We start from the raw sequence: 13,017 nt of genomic DNA on the forward strand, positions 1-13,017 counted from the left end.
GTGCACCGGACAAGCCCTATAGGCTGTCCGGTGTGCCACCCGCTCGTGCTCTGACTTCTGCACGCGCGCTAGCGCATTTAATGCGCCTGCAGTCGACCGTTGGCGCGAGGTAGCCGTTGCTCCGCTGGCTCACCGAACAGTCCGGTGTGCACCGGACATGTTCGGTGAATTATAGCGGAGCGGATTCCTGAAGCTGGCGAGTTCAGAGTCGCTCTCCTCTGGAGCACCGGACACTGTCCGGTGGTACACTGGACAGTCCGGTGAATTATAGCAGAGCGCCTCTGCGTTTTCCTGAAGGTGACAAGTTTAGCTCGGAGTCCCCTGGTGCACCGGACACTGTCCGGTGGCACACCGGACAGTCCGGTGCGCCAGACCAGGGTACCTTCGGTTATCCCTTGCTCTCTTTGATTGAACCCTTTTCTTGGTTTTTTTATTTGGCTTAGTGTGAACCTTTGGCACCTGTATAACTTATAGACTAGAGCAAACTAGTTAGTCCAATTATTTGTGTTGGGCAATTCAACCACCAAAATCATTTAGGAAATAGGTGTAAGCCTAATTCCCTTTCAATCTCCCCCTTTTTGGTGATTGATGCCAACACAAACCAAAGCAAGTATGGAAGTGCATAATTGAACTAGTTTGCATAATGTAAGTGCAAAGGTTACTTAGAATTGAGCCAATATAAATTCATAAGATATGCATGGATTGTTTCTTTCCTATTTAACATTTTGGACTACGTTTGCACCACATGATTTGTTTTTGCAAATTCTTTTGTAAATCCTTTTCAAAGTTCTTTTGCAAATAGTCAAAGGTAAATGAATAAGATTTTGAGAAGCATTTCTAAGATTTGAAATTTTCTCCCCTTTTTCAAATGCTTTTCCTTTGACTTAAACAAAACTCCCCCTATATAAAATCCTCCTCTTAGTGTTCAAGAGGGTTTTAAGATATCAATTTTGAAAGTGCTACTTTCTCCCCCTTTTGAACACAATAGGATACTAATTTGAAAAATTTCATCCTTTTAAGAACTTAATTTTTGAAATTGGGTGGTGGTGCGGTCCTTTTGCTTTGGGCTAATACTTTCTCCCCCTTTGGCATGAATCGCCAAAAACGGATACTTTGAGTGAGATATAAGCCCTTATGACTACTTTCTCCCCTTTGGCAAACAATATAGGAGTGAAGATTATACCAAAGATGGAGAATTGCTCGGAGCGACGACGAAGGATGAGTAGAGTAGAGTGGAAGCCTTTGTCTTCGCCGAAGACTCCAATTCCCTTTCAATATACCTATGACTTTTTTGAAATTCACTTGAAAACACATTAGTCATGGCATATAAAAGAGACATGATCAAAGGTATATTTATAAGCTATGTATGCAAGATATCAAAAGAAATTCCTAGAATCAAGAATATTTAGCTCATGCCTAAGTTTGTTAAAGGATTGTTCATCAAGTGGCTTGGTAAAGATATCGGCTAATTGATCTTTAGTGTTAATATATGAAATATCGATATCTCCCTTTTGTTGGTGATCCCTTAGAAAATGATACCGAATGACTATGTGTTTAGTGCGGCTATGTTCAACCGGATTATCCGCCATGCGGATTGCGCTTTCATTATCACATAGAAGAGGAACTTTGGTTAATTTGTAACCATAGTCCCTAAGGGTTTGCCTCATCCAAAGCAATTGCGCGCAACAATGACCTGCGGCAATATACTCGGCTTCGGCGGTAGAAAGAGCTACCGAATTTTGCTTCTTTGAAGCCCAAGACACCAAGGATCTTCCCAAAAACTGGCAAGTCCCCGATGTGCTCTTTCTATTAATTTTACACCCCGCCCAATCGGCATCCGATAACCAATTAAATCAAAAGTGGATCCCCTAGGATACCAAAGCCCAAACTTAGGAGTATAAACTAAATATCTCAAGATTCGTTTTACGGCCGTAAGGTGAGCTTCCTTAGGGTCGGCTTGGAATCTTGCACACATGCATACAGAAAGCATTATATCCGGTCGAGATGCACATAAGTAAAGTAAAGATCCTATCATCGACCAGTATACCTTTTGATCTACGGATTTACCTTCCATGTCGAGGTCGAGATGCCCATTGGTTCCCATGGGTGTCTTGATGGATTTGGCATCCTTCATCCCAAACTTTGCAAGAATGTCTTGAGTGTACTTCGTTTGGCTAATGAAGGTGCCCTCTTGGAGTTGCTTCACTTGAAATCCTAAGAAATACTTCAACTTCCCCATCATAGACATCTCGAATTTTTGTGTCATGATCCTACTAAATTCTTCACATGTAGATTCGTTAGTAGACCCAAATATAATATCATCAACATAAATTTGGCATACGAACAAATCATTGTCAAGAGTTTTAGTGAATAGAGTAGGATCGGCTTTTCCGACTTTGAAGCCATTATCTAAAAGGAAATCTCTTAGGCATTCATACCATGCTCTTGGGGCTTGCTTGAGCCCATAAAGCGCCTTAGAGAGCCTATAAACATGGTTAGGATACTCACTGTCCTCAAAGCCGGGAGGTTGCTCAACATAGACCTCTTCCTTGATTGGTCCATTGAGGAAGGCACTTTTCACGTCCATTTGATAGAGCTTAAAGCCATGGTAAGTAGCATAGGCTAATAATATACGAATTGACTCAAGCCTAGCTACGGGTGCATAGGTTTCACCGAAATCCAAACCTTCGACTTGTGAATATCCTTTGGCCACAAGTCGGGCTTTGTTCCTTGTCACCACACCATGCTCATCTTGCTTGTTGCGGAAAACCCACTTGGTTCCTACAACATTTTGATTAGGACGTGGAACTAAATGCCATACCTCATTCCTAGTGAAGTTATTGAGCTCCTCTTGCATTGCCACCACCCAATCCGAATCTTGAAGTGCTTCCTCTACCTTGTGTGGCTCAATAGAGGAAACAAACGAGTAATGCTCACAAAAATGTGCAACACGAGATCTAGTTGTTACCCCCTTATGAATGTCACCGAGGATGGTGTCGACGGGGTGATCTCGTTGGATTGCTTGGTGGACTCTTGGGTGTGGCGGTCTTGGTTCCTCATCCTCCTTGTCTTGATCATTAGCATCTCCCCCTTGATCATTGTCGTCATCTTGAGGTGGCTCATCTCTTTGATCTTCTTCTTCATCAACTTGAGCCTCATCCTCATTTTGAGTTGGTGGAGATGCTTGCGTGGAGGAGGAAGGTTGATCTTGTGCATTTGGAGGCTCTTCGGATTCCTTAGGACACACATCCCCAATGGACATGTTCCTTAGCGCGATGCACGGAGCCTCTTCATTACCTATCTCATCAAGATCAACTTGCTCTACTTGAGAGCCGTTAGTCTCATCAAACACAACGTCACAAGAAACTTCAACTAGTCCCGAGGACTTGTTAAAGACTCTATATGCCCTTGTGTTTGAATCATATCCTAGTAAAAAGCCTTCTACGGTCTTAGGAGCAAATTTAGATTTTCTACCTCTTTTAATAAGAATAAAGCATTTGCTACCAAAGACTCTAAAATATGAAATGTTGGGCTTTTTACCGGTTAGGAGTTCGTATGATGTCTTCTTGAGGATTCGGTGTAGATACAACCGGTTGATGGTGTAGCAAGCGGTGTTGACCGCCTCGGCCCAAAACCGACCTGATGTCTTGTACTCATCAAGCATGGTTCTTGCAATGTCCAATAGAGTTCTATTCTTCCTCTCCACTACACCATTTTGTTGTGGGGGTGTAGGGAGAGGAGAACTCATGCTTGATACCCTCCTCCTCAAGGAAGCCTTCAATTTGTGAGTTCTTGAACTCCGTCCCGTTGTCGCTTCTTATTTTCTTGATCCTTAAGCCGAACTCATTTTGAGCCCGTCTCAAGAATCCCTTTAAGGTCTCTTGGGTATGAGATTTTTCCTGCAAAAAGAATACCCAAGTGAAGCGAGAATAATCATCCACAATTACAAGACAATACTTACTCCCGCCGATGCTTATGTAAGCTATCAGGCCGAATAGATCCATGTGGAGTAGCTCAAGCGGCCTGTCGGTCGTCATGATGTTTTTGTGTGGATGATGAGTGCCAACTTGCTTCCCTGCTTGGCATGCGCTACAAATCCTGTCTTTCTCAAAATGAACATTTGTTAATCCTAAAATGTGCTCTCCCTTTAGAAGCTTATGAAGATTCTTCATCCCAACATGGGCTAGTCGGCGGTGCCAGAGCCAACCCATGTTAGTCTTAGCAATTAAGCAAGCGTCGAGTTCAGCTCTATCAAAGTCTACCAAGTATAGCTAACCCTCTAACACTCTCTTAAATGCTACTGAATCATCACTTCTTCTAAAGACAGTGACACCTACATCAGTAAATAGACAGTTGTAGCCCATTTGACATAATTGAGATACAAAAAGCAAGCTGTAATCTAGAGAATCTACAAGAAAAACATTGGAAATGGAATGGTCAGGTGATATAGCTATTTTACCCAAACCTTTGACCAAACCTTGGTTTCCATCCCCGAATGTAATAGCTCGTTGGGGATCTTGGTTTTTCTCGTAGGAGGAGAACATTTTCTTCTCCCCTGTCATGTGGTTTGTGCACCCGCTATCGATGATCCAACTTGAGCCCCCGGATGCATAAACCTACAAAACATGTTTAGTTCTTGACTTTAGGTACCCAAATGGTTTTGGGTCCTTTGGCATTAGATACAAGAACTTTGGGTACCCAAACACAAGTCTTTGACCCCTTGTGCTTGCCCCCAACATACTTGGCAACTATCTTGCCGGATTTATTAGTTAATACATAAGATGCATCAAAAGTTTTAAATGAGATGTCATGATCATTTGATGCACTAGGAGTTTTCTTCTTAGGCAACTTAGCATGGGTTGGTTGCCTAGAACTAGATGTCTCACCCTTATACATAAAAGCATGGTTAGGGCCAGAGTGAGACCTCCTAGAATGAATTTTCCTAATTTTGCTCTCAGGATAACCGGTAGGATACAAAATGTAACCCTCGTTATCTTGAGGCATGGGAGCCATGCCCTTAACAAAGTTGGACAATTTCTTAGGTGGGGCATTAAGTTTGACATTGCCTCCCGATTGGAAGCCAATGCCATCCTTAATGCCGGGGCGTCTCCCATTATAAAGCATACTACGAGCAAACTTAAATTTTTCATTTTCTAGTTCATGCTCGACAATTTTAGCATTTAATTTAGCTATATGATCATTTTGTTGTTTAATTAAAGCCATGTGATCATGAATAGCATTAACATCAACATCTCTACATCTAGTGCAAATAGTGACATGCTCAGTGGTAGATGTAGAGGGTTTGCAAGAATTAAGTTCAACAATCTTAGCATGCATTATATCATTTTTATCTCTAAGATCGGAAATTGTAACTTTGCAAACATCTGATTCATTAGCCTTAGCAAGCAATTTTTCATTTTCTTTTCTAAGGCTATCAAGAGAAATGTTTAATTCTTCAATCTTAGCAAGCAAGTCATCATTATCATTTCTAAGATTGGGAATTGAAACATTACAAACATTTGAATCAACCTTAGCACTTAAACTAGCATTTTCATTTCTAAGGTTGTCAATGGTTTCATGGCAAGTGCTTAGCTCACTAGATAATTTTTCACATTTTTCAACTTCCAGAGCATAAGCATTTTTAACCTTAACATGTTTTTTTTATTTTCCTTAATAAGGAAGTCCTCTTGGGAGTCCAAGAGATCATCCTTCTCATGGATGGCACTAACTAGTTCATTTAGTTTTTCTTTTTGTTGTATGCTAAGGTTTGCAAAAAGAGTATGCAAATTATCTTCCTCATCCCTAACATCTTCTTCATCACTAGAGGACTCATATCTAGTGGAGGATTTAGATTTCACCTTCTTCTTTTTGCCGTCCTTTGCCATGAGGCACTTGTGGCCGATGTTGGGGAAGAGAAGTCCCTTGGTGACGGCGATGTTGGCGGCGTCCTCGTCGGAGGAGGAGTCGCTAGAGCTTTCGTCGGAGTCCCACTCGCGACAAACATGGGCATCGCCGCCCTTCTTCTTGTAGTACTTCTTCTTCTCCTTCCTTCTCCCCTTCTTGTCGTCGCCCCTGTCACTATCACTAGAAATAGGACATTTTGCTATAAAGTGACCGGGCTTACCACACTTGTAGCAAACCTTCTTGGAGCGGGGCTTGTAATCTTTCCCCCTCCTTTGCTTGAGGATTTGGCGGAAGCTCTTGATGACGAGCGCCATTTCCTCGTTGTCGAGCTTGGAGGCATTGATGGGTGTTCTACTTGATGTAGAATCCTCCTTCTTCTCCTCCGTCGCCTTGAATGCGACCGGTTGTGCTTCGGATGTGGAGGGATCGTCAAGCTCGTTGATCTTCTTTGAGCCCTTGATCATGTACTCAAAACTCACAAAATTCTCGATTACTTCCTCGGGAGTCATTAGTGTATATCTAGGATTGCCACGAATTAATTGGACTTGAGTAGGGTTAAGGAAAATAAGTGATCTTAGAATAACCTTAACCATTTCGTGGTCATCCCATTTCTTGCTCCTGAGGTTGCGCACTTGGTTCACCAAGGTTTTGAGCCGGTTGTACATATCTTGTGGCTCCTCCCCTTTGCGAAGACGGAAGCGACCGAGCTCCCCCTCGATCGTCTCCCGCTTGGTGATCTTTGTTAGCTCATCTCCCTCGTGCGCGGTCTTGAGCACATCCCAAACTTCCTTGGCGCTCTTCAATCCTTGCACCTTGTTATACTCCTCTCTACTTAGAGAAGCGAGGAGTATAGTTGTTGCTTGAGAGTTGAAGTGCTCGACTTGGGCAACCTCGTCCTCATCATAATCTTCATCCCCTACGGATGGTACCTGTACACCAAAGTCAACAACATCCCATATACTTTTGTGGAGTGAGGTTAGATGAAATCACATTAAATCACTCCATCTAGCATAATCTTCACCATCAAACGTTGGTGGTTTGGCTAATGGGACGGAAAGTAAAGGCGTATGTCTAGAAACGCGAGGATAACGTAGGGGGGGGTCTTACTAAACTTCTTGCGCTCATGGCGCTTAGAAGTGATGGACGACGCGTCGGAGCCGGATGTGGAAGGTGATGAAGTATCGGTCTCGTAGTAGATCACCTTCCTCATCTTCTTTTTCTTGTCGCCACTCTGATGCGACTTGTGGGAAGAGGCTTTCTTCTCCTTCCCTTTTCCTTTGTTGCGGGACTCTTCCGATGAAGCCTTCCCATGGCTTGTAGTGGGCTTGTCGCCGATCTCCATCTCCCTCTTGGTGTGATCTCCCGACATCACTTTGAGCGGTTAGGCTCTAATGAAGCACCGGGCTCTGATACCAATTGAAAGTCGCCTAGAGGGGGGGGGGGGTGAATAGGGCGAATCTGAAATTTACAACTTAATCACAAACTACAAGCCGGGTTAGCGTTAGAAATATAAACGAGTCCGCGAGAGAGGGTGCAAAAAAAATCGCAAGCGAATAAGGAGTGTGACACGTGGATTTGTTTTACCGAGGTTCGATTCTTGCAAACCTACTCCCTGTTGAGGTGGTCACAAAGACCGGGTCTCTTTCAACCCTTTCCCTCTCTCAAACGGTCCCTCGGACCGAGTGAGCTTCTTCTTCTCAAACAATTGGAACACGAAGTTCCCGCAAGGACCACCACACAATTGGTGTCTCTTGCCTCAATTACAAGTGAGTTTTGATCTCAAGAAAGAATGAGAAAGAAAAGAAGCGATCCAAGCGCAAGAGCTCAAATGAACACGGCAAATCACTCTCTCTAGTCACTAAAGCTTTGTGTGGAGTTGAGAGAGGATTTGATCTCTTTGGTGTGCTTTGTAATGAATGCTAGCTCTTGTAATGTGGCTGGAAGCTGGAAAACTTGGATGACTTGAATGTGGGGGTGGTTGGGGTATTTATAGCCCCAACCACCAAACTAGCCGTTTGGTGGAGGCTGCTGTCGCATGGCGCACCGGACAGTCTGGTGCGCCACCGGACACTGTCCGGTGCGCCAGCCACGTCACCAGGCCGTTGGGTTCTGACCGTTGGAGCTCTAACGTGTGGGCCCGCCTGGCTGTCTGGTGGTGCACCGGACAAGCCCTGTAGGCTGTCCGGTGTGCCACCCGCGCGTGCTCTGACTTCTGCGCGCGCGCCAGCGCATTTAATGCGCCTGCAGTCGACCGTTGGCGCGAGGTAGTCGTTGCTCCGCTGGCTCACCGGACAGTCCGGTGTGCACCGGACATGTCCGGTGTGCACCGGACATGTCCGGTGAATTATAGCGGAGCGGATTCCCGAAGCTGGCGAGTTCAGAGTCGCTCTCCTCTGGAGCACCGAACACTGTCCGGTGGTACACTGGACAGTCCGGTGAATTATAGCGGAGCGCCTCTGCGTTTTCCCGAAGGTGACAAGTTTAGCTCGGAGTCCCCTGGTGCATCGGACACTGTCCGGTGGCACACCGGACAGTCCGGTGCGCCAGACCAGGGTGCCTTCGGTTATCCGTTGCTCTCTTTGATTGAACCCTTTTCTTGGTCTTTTTATTTGGCTTAGTGTGAACCTTTGGCACCTGTATAACTTATAGACTAGAGCAAACTAGTTAGTCCAATTATTTGTGTTGGGCAATTCAACCACCAAAATCATTTAGGAAATAGGTGTAAGCCTAATTCCCTTTCAGACTCGACAGCCCCGACAGCTGTCCTTCCGCAAGGCTCCAGCGCTCCTCCGACGGCCACGACATCACATGAACAGGGTGCCAAAACCTCTCCGGCTGCCACGACGGCATGTACTTAGGACTCTAGCTCCTCTCTGCTAGACACGTTAGCACACTGCTACGCTCCCCGTTGTACACCTGGACCCTCTCCTTACGCCTATAAAAGGAAGGTCCAGGGCTCTCATACGAGAAGGTTGGCCGCGCGGGAGGACGGGTCGGCGCGTAAGGCTCTCTCTCTCTCTCTCCCACGCGAACGCTTGTAACCCCCTACTGTGAGCACCTAGAGGGGGGGGGTGAATAGGTGATCCTGTAAAACTTACACTTATAGCCACAAAAACTTGGTTAATCGTTAGCACAATAATTGCCAAGTGGCTAGAGAGGAGCCAAGACACAACAATCACAAGAAATCAATCACAGAGATGACACGGTGATTATCCCGTGGTTCGGCCAAGTACAAAACTTGCCTACTCCACGTTGTGGCGTCCCAACGGACGAGAGTTGCACTCAACTCCTCTCAAGTGATCCAATGATCAACTTGAATACCACGGTGTTCTTCTTTTCTTTGATCTTTTCCCGTTTGCGAGGAATCTCCACAACTTGGAGTCTCTCGCCCTTACAATTGAATTTCACAAAGAAGCACAGAGTAAGGGAGGGAAGCAACACACACAAATCCACAGCAAAATGCGCACACACACGACCAAGAAATGAGCTCAAGAGACTATCTCAAAGTTCACACTAGAACGAGCTCGAATCACTGAGAATGACAAACGAATGCGCAAAGACTGAGTGTGGATGATCAAGAATGCTCTAAGGTTGCTTGGTTGACTCCTCCATGCGCCTAGGGGTCCCTTTTATAGCCCCAAGGCAGCTAGGAGCCGTTGAGAACAAATCTGGAAGGCCATCCTTGCCTTCTGTCGTCGGGCGCACCGGACAGTCCGGTGCACACCGGACACTGTCCGGTGCCCGATTTATTTCCTTAAACAGCGCAGCCGACCGTTGCCGACCGTTGCAGATCTGGCGCACCGGACAGTCCGGTGCCTCCTTCCGACCGTTGGCCAGACCACGTGTCGCGCGCAGATTTCGCGGCCGACCGTTGGCTCGGCCGACCGTTGGCTCACCGGACAGTCCGGTGCACACCGGACAGTCCGGTGAATTTTAGCCGTACGCCGTCGGCAAATTCCCGAGAGCGGCGTCTTCAGGTCGAGGCAGCCTGGCGCACCGGACACTGTCCGGTGCACCACCGGACAGTCCGGTGCCCCAGACCGAAACAGCCTGTTGGCTGTACACAGCCAACAATCTCCTTTTCTTCTTCTCTCTGTTTCTAACACTTAGATAAATATATTAGTACACAAAACCAATGTACTAAGGCTTAGAAACATACCTTTGCTCTAGATTTGCACTTTGTTCATCCATGGGCATGAATCACATTTAAGCACTTGTGTTGACACTCAATCACCAAAATACTTAGAAATGGCCCAAGGGCACATTTCCCTTTCAATCTCCCCCTTTTTGGTGATTTATGCCAACACAACATAAAGCAACTAGAACAAGTGCAAAATCACTTCAAATAAAACTCAAATTGTTTTTGATTCAATTTTGGCATATATGGATCATCCTTTGCCACCACTTGGTTTGTTTTTGCAAATCAAACTCAAATCTCTATCTCTAAGTCAAACACACATGTTGAAGCATAGGGAGAGTCATTCCAAAAGAGATTGATCAAAGATTTCAAAAACTCCCCCTATTTCCCATAATCAATACTTCTCCCCACTAGAAGCCAAAAGAGACAATGCAAGAGTTTTGAACAAACCAAAAGCTCTATTTTACTATTTTCAAAATCTCTCAAGTGGTAGCTGATCCATTTATTGCTTTGGCCTTTATTTTCTCCCCCTTTGGCATCAAGCACCAAAAACGGGATCAATCTTGGCCCTTTTTAACCCCATTGCCTCACCAAAATCTTCAATTAAGAGTACAAAGGCAATAAAATCATAGAGATGAACTTGGAATAAGTTACCCGCTCATCGGAGTGCAGTGGAAGTCTTGCATGGTCCAAGTTCACCTTTCCCTTTCAATCCACCTTCGAGACTAAATCAAGCACTCAAGCAAATGGTTAGTCTCAAAGGGTCAAGTTGTAACACATCTCCCCCTAAACATGTGCATCACTTTGCAACGGACTTGTGAGGTCCAGGGAGTGTTTGTACAACTTGAGCACCACAATAAGCAACAAAATGCAGAATGAACATGATCAAAGGCATAAACACATGTATACTACAATTCAATCCAAGTTCCGCGAATCTAAGACATTTAGCTCACTATGCAGCCTGCAAAAGGTCTTCTCATCTAGAGGCTTGGTAAAGATATCGGCTAGCTGGTTCTCGGTGCTAACATGAAACACTTCGATATCTCCCTTTTGCTGGTGGTCTCTCAAAAAGTGATGCCGGATGTCTATGTGCTTTGTGCGGCTGTGTTCAACAGGATTTTCCGCCATGCGGATAGCACTCTCATTATCACATAGGAGTGGGACTTTGCTCAGATTGTAGCCAAAGTCCCGGAGGGTTTGCCTCATCCAAAGTAGTTGCGCGCAACACTGTCCTGCGGCAACATACTCGGCCTCAGCGGTGGATAGGGCAACGGAGGTTTGTTTCTTAGAATTCCATGACACCAGGGACCTTCCTAAGAATTGGCACGTCCCCGATGTACTCTTCCTATCGACCTTACATCCAGCATAGTCGGAGTCTGAGTATCCAACCAAGTCAAAGGTAGACCCCTTTGGATACCAGAGCCCGAAGCAAGGCGTAGCAACTAAATATCTAAGAATTCGCTTCACCGCCACTAAGTGACATTCCTTAGGATCGGATTGAAATCTAGCACACATGCATACGCTAAGCATAATATCCGGTCTACTAGCACATAAATAAAGTAAAGACCCTATCATTGACCGGTATGCTTTTTGATCAACGGACTTACCTCCTTTGTTGAGGTCTGTGTGTCCGTCGGTTCCCATCGGCGTCTTTGCGGGCTTGGCGTCCTTCATCCCAAACCTCTTTAGCAGGTCTTGCGTGTACTTCGTTTGGGAGATGAAAGTGCCGTCCTTGAGTTGCTTCACTTGGAACCCAAGGAAGTAGTTCAACTCGCCCATCATCGACATCTCGAATTTCTGCGTCATCACCCTGCTAAACTCTTCACAAGACTTTTGGTTAGTGGAACCAAATATTATGTCATCGACATAAATTTGGCACACAAACAAATCACCATTACAAGTCTTAGTAAAAAGAGTTGGATCGGCTTTCCCAACCTTGAAAGCATTAGCAATTAAGAAATCTCTAAGGCATTCATACCATGCTCTTGGGGCTTGCTTAAGTCCATAGAGCGCCTTAGAGAGCTTACACACGTGGTCGGGGTACCGTTCATCCTCGAAGCCAGGGGGTTGCTCCACATACACCTCCTCCTTGATTGGCCCGTTGAGGAAAGCGCTCTTCACATCCATTTGGTACAACCTGAAAGAATGGTGAGCGGCATATGCTAGCAAGATTCGAATTGACTCTAGCCTAGCCACAGGAGCAAAAGTCTCCTCGAAATCCAAACCTGCGACTTGGGCATAACCTTTTGCCACAAGTCGAGCTTTGTTTCTCGTCACCACCCCGTGCTCGTCCTGTTTGTTGTGGAACACCCACTTGGTTCCCACAACATTTTGCTTGGGACGAGGCACCAGCGTCCAAACTTCATTTCTCTTGAAGTTGTTGAGCTCCTCCTGCATGGCCAGCACCCAGTCCGGATCTAGCAAGGCCTCCTCTACCCTGAAAGGCTCAATAGAAGAGACAAAGGAGTAATGCTCACAAAAATTAACTAATCGAGAACGAGTAGTTACTCCCTTGCTAATGTCACCCAGAATTTGGTCGACGGGATGATCCCTTTGAATCATCGCTTGAACATGGGTTGGAGGTGCCGGTTGCGCATCTTCCTCCATCACATGATCATCTTGTGCTCCCCCTTGATCACACGCCTCCTGTTGATGAACCTGTTCATCGTCTTGAGTTGGGGGTAGCACCATAGTTGAGGAAGGTGGTTGATCTCGTTCATCTTGTTCCTGTGGCCGCACTTCTCCAATCGCCATGGTTCGTATAGCGCCCGTCGGAACATCTTCTTCATCTACATCATCACAATCAACAACTTGCTCTCTTGGAGAGCCATTAGTCTCATCAAATACAACGTCGCTAGAGATTTCAACCAAACCCGATGATTTGTTGAAAACTCTATACGCCTTTGTATTTGAGTCATAACCTAACAAAAAGCCTTCTACAGCTTTGGGAGCAAATTTTGAATTTCTACCCTTCT

The sequence above is a fragment of the Zea mays genome, chromosome 10, assembly GCF_902167145.1.
Source record: "Zea mays cultivar B73 chromosome 10, Zm-B73-REFERENCE-NAM-5.0, whole genome shotgun sequence".
Lineage (NCBI taxonomy): Eukaryota > Viridiplantae > Streptophyta > Magnoliopsida > Poales > Poaceae > Zea > Zea mays.